The sequence below is a fragment of the Arachis duranensis genome, chromosome 4, assembly GCF_000817695.3.
Source record: "Arachis duranensis cultivar V14167 chromosome 4, aradu.V14167.gnm2.J7QH, whole genome shotgun sequence".
In the NCBI taxonomy this organism is placed as follows: Eukaryota; Viridiplantae; Streptophyta; class Magnoliopsida; order Fabales; family Fabaceae; genus Arachis; species Arachis duranensis.
In genome coordinates this window covers 60,718,400-60,722,837 of record NC_029775.3, presented here as the reverse complement: position 1 = coordinate 60,722,837, position 4,438 = coordinate 60,718,400, and the positions used below count along the sequence as shown (strand labels likewise).

Genomic DNA, 4,438 nt, shown 5'->3' with positions numbered 1-4,438 from the left:
AGAATGAATGTAACAACAAGGAATTGAGAAGATAGAAGTAGAAGAAGATGTATTAAATATGAGATCCTAATCTAACCCCTAATCCTAATCCTAATCCTAGAGAGAAGTGAGAGCTTCTCTCTCTAGAAACTACTTCTAAAACTAAACTAAACTAATGGTCACTAGATGTCTCATCCCTCTTCAATCCTTGACTTAAATAGCATCAGAAATGAGTTGGATTGGGCCCACAAGGCTCCTAAAACCGCTGGGGACGATTTCATTAAAGTGGGCCACGGACAAAATCGGCGCGTACGCGCAAAGTGCGCGTCGCGCCCCTGAACGCGAAGCAACATATGGCAAAATTTATATCATTTCGAAGCCCCGGATGTTAGCTTTCTAACCCAACTGGAACCGCATCATTTGGACCTCTGTAGCTCAAGTTATGGTCGTTTAAGTGCGAAGAGGTCGGCTTGACAGTTTTCCGGTTCTTTCATTTCTTCATAAGTTCTCCAACTTTCCAGGCTTCTTTCTTCATTCCCTTGATCCAATCTTTGCCTCCTAAACCTTAAATCACTTAACAAACATATCAAGGCATCTAATGGAATCAAGGTGAATTAGATTTAGCTATTTTAAGGCCTAAAAAGCATGTTTTCACTCTTAAGCACAATTAAAGGAGAAGTTATAAAACCATGCTATTTCAATGGATAAATGTGGGTAAAAGGTCATAAAATCCCATAAAATTAATACAAGATAAACCGTAAAATTGGGGTTTGTCACGATCACTCCCTCTTTCTCCTCTCCAAGTTCGGCCATGTTGATGACCTTACACTCTCCTTTTGGATTCTCTTCTGTATTGCTTGGAAGAGTACTAGGAGGGAGTTCAGTAACTTTCTTACTCAGCTGACCCACTTGTGCCTCCAAGTTTCTAATGGAGGACCTTGTTTCAGTTATGAAACTTTTAGTGGTTTTGATTAGATCAGAGACTATAGTTGCTAAGTCAAAGTGGCTCTGCTTAGAATTCTCTGTCTGTTGCTGAGAAGATGATGGAAAAGGCTTGCCATTGCTAAACCTGTTTCTTACACCATTATTGTTGTTGAAACCTTGTTGAGGTCTCTGTTAATCCTTCCATGAGAGATTTGGGTGATTTCTCTATGAAGTATTATAGGTGTTTCCATAGGGTTCTCCCATGTAATTCACCTCTTCCATTGAAGGGTTCTCAGGATCATAAGCTTCTTCTTCAGACGAAGCATCCTTAGTACTGCCTGGTGCAGCTTGCATTCCAGACAGACTTTGAGAAATCATATTGACTTACTGAGTCAATATTTTGTTCTGAGCCAATATAGCATTCAGAGTATCAATCTCAAGAACTCCTTTCTTCTGATTCGTCCCATTGTTCACAGGATTCCTTTCAGAAGTGTACATGAATTGGTTATTTGCAACCATTTCAATGAGTTCTTGAGCTTCTGCAAGTGTCTTCTTCAGATGAAGAGATCCTCCAGCAGAGCTATCCAATGACATCTTGGACAGTTCAGACAGACCATCATAGAAGATACCTATGATGCTCCACTCAAAAAGCACGTCAGAAGGACACTTTTTGATCAATTGTTTGTATCTTTCCCAAGCTTCATAGAGGGATTCGCCTTCCTTCTGTCTGAAGGTTTAGACTTCCACTCTAAGCTTACTCAATTTTTGAGGTAGAAAGAACTTTGCCAAGAAGGCATTGACTAGCTTTTCCCAAGAGTTTAGGCTTTCTTTAGGTTGTAAGTCCAACCATATCCTAGCTCTGTCTCTTACAGCAAAAGGGAATAGCATAAGTCTGTAGACCTCAGGGTTAACCCCATTGGTCTTGACAGTGTCACAGATTTGCAAGAATTCAGCTAAAAACTGATGAGGATCTTCCAATAGAAGTCCATAGAACTTGCAATTCTGTTGCATTAGAGAAACTAATTGAGGCTTAAGCTCAAAGTTGTTTGCTCCAATGGCAGGGATAGAGATGCTTCTCCCATAGAAGTCGGGAGTAGGTGTAGTAAAGTCACCCAGCACCTTCCTTGCATTGTTGGCATTGTTGTTGTTTTCGGCTGCCATGTCTTCTTCTTTGAAGAATTCTATTAGGTCCTCTACAGAGAATTGTACTTTAGCTTCTCTTAGCTTTTGCTTCAAGGTCCTTTCAGGTTTAGGGTCAGCCTCAACAAGAATGCTTTTGTCTTTGCTCCTGCTCATATGAAAGATAAGAGAACAAGAAAATATGGAATCCTCTATGTCACAGTATAGAGATTCCTTGAGGTGTCAAAGGAAAAGAAAAATAGAAGGAAGAGGTAGAAGAATTCGAACTTAGAAAGATAGAGTTCGAATTGCACATGTTATTCCATAAATAGAAGGATGTGAGAAGAGGGGAAGAAATTTTCGAAAATTAAAGTGAATTAATTAAAAGAAAATTTGAAAAATGGTAATTGATTTTCGAAAACCAAGAGTGGGAAAGAAATTAAGTAATTTTTGAAAAAGATTTTGAAATTGGAAATCAAAAGATATGATTTGAAAAGTATTTTGAAAAAGATGTGATTAAGAAGATATGATTGAAAAGTTATGGTTTTAAAAAGATATGATTGAGAAGATATGATTGAAAAACAATTTAAAAAGATTTGATTTTTAAAAATCAATGACTTGGCCAACAAGAAAAGATATGATTCAAACATTAAACCTTTCTCAACAGAAACGGCAGCATACCTGAAATGTTGAATCAAATCATTAATTGTTAGCAAGTACTTTTGAAAATGGAAAGAAATTGATTTTGAAAATATATGATTGAAAAGATATGATTTGATTTTGAAAAATTATGAAAACTTGAAAAATATTTGAATTGAAAACAAAATCTTCCCTCTTGTGCCATCCTGGCGTTAAACGCCAAGAATGGTATACATTCTGGCGTTTAACGCCCAAAATGCTACCCTTTTGGGCATTAGACGCCTAGCCAGGTGCCCTGGCTGGCATTTAAACGCCCGTTTTCCTTCTTCATTGGGCGTTTTGAACGCCCAGCTTTTTCTGTGTAATTCCTCTGCTGTATTTCTGAATCTTCAATTCTCTGTATTATTGACTTGAAAATACACAAATTAAAAATTTTTTTGATTTTTTTAATGATCAAAATACAACTAAAATCAAATAAACAATGCATGCAAGACACCAAACTTAGAAGTTTGTACACTACTGACACTAACAAATTGAGAATGCATATGAGAAATAACAAAACACACAAAACAAGAGAATTTAAAGATCAGAGCAAGTAAATATCAAGAACAACTTGAAGATCAATGAAGACACATGAAAGAATTCAAAAAATGCAAGAAGAACAGAAACATGCAATTGACACCAAACTTAAAATGAGACACTAGACTCAAACAAGAAATATTTTTAGTTTTTTATGATTTTGTATTTTTTTTTGGATTTTTCGAAAATTATGTGGAAAAAGAAAATAAAGAGATTCAAAATTTTTAATAAAAATTCCAGTAATCATGCAATTTTAGTCTAAAGCTTTAGTCTAAAGGAATTAGACATGGCTAGCCAAGCTTCAGTAAGACATTACATTCAAGAGCTAAATTGATGAAGATCAATCAGCTTTGGTGATGATAAGAACATCACCTTGAAACACTAGAATTCATTCTTAAAAATTCTGAAAAATACCTAATCTAAGCAACAAGATGAACCGTCAGTTGTCCAAACTTAAACATTCCCCGGCAACGGTGCCAAAAACTTGGTGCACGAAATTGTGATCATCAATGGCGCCATCAACATGGTACGCTCAATTGCAATCTCAACTCTTTATCACAACTTCGCAGAACTAACCAGCAAGTGTACTGGGTCGTCCAAGTAATAAACCTTACGCGAGTAAGGGTCGATCCCACGGAGATTGTTGGTATGAAGCAAGCTATGGTCATCTTGTAAATCTTAGTCAGGCAGATTCAAATGGTTATGGAGGATTAATGATTAAAATATAAATAAAACACAAAGTAAAGATAGAGATACTTATGTAATTCATTGGTGAGAATTTCAGATAAGCGTATGGAGATGCTTTGTCCCTTCCGTCTCTCTGCTTTCCTACTGTCTTCATCCAATCCTTCTTACTCCTTTCCATGGAAAGCTGCATGTTGGGCATCACCATTGTCAATGGCTACAGTCCCGTCCTCTTAGTGAAAATGTTCAACGCGCTCTGTCACAGCACGGCTATTCAGCTGTCGGTTCTCGATCATGTTGGAATAGAATCCAGTGATTCTTTTGTGTCTGTCACTAACGCCTCACAATCGCGAGTTTGAAGCTCGTCACAGTCATTCAATCCTTAAATCCTACTCAGAATACCACAGACAAGGTTTAGACCTTCCGGATTCTCTTGAATGCCGCCATCAATTCTAGCTTATACCACGAAGATTCGGGTTAAGAAATCCAAGAGATAAACATTCAAGCCTTGTTT

The 4,438-nt window shown here is 37.2% G+C and overlaps 1 non-coding gene across 1 annotated transcript; it reads left to right on the top strand.

Annotated features, from left to right (window-relative positions):
- Window positions 1-1,551: 1,551 nt before the first annotated feature.
- LOC127747091 (small nucleolar RNA R71) lies at window positions 1,552-1,659 on the top strand. Its single transcript, XR_008008894.1, has one exon. It is a non-coding gene; the product is annotated as a small nucleolar RNA R71 (small nucleolar RNA).
- The last annotated feature ends 2,779 nt before the right edge of the window (window positions 1,660-4,438 follow it).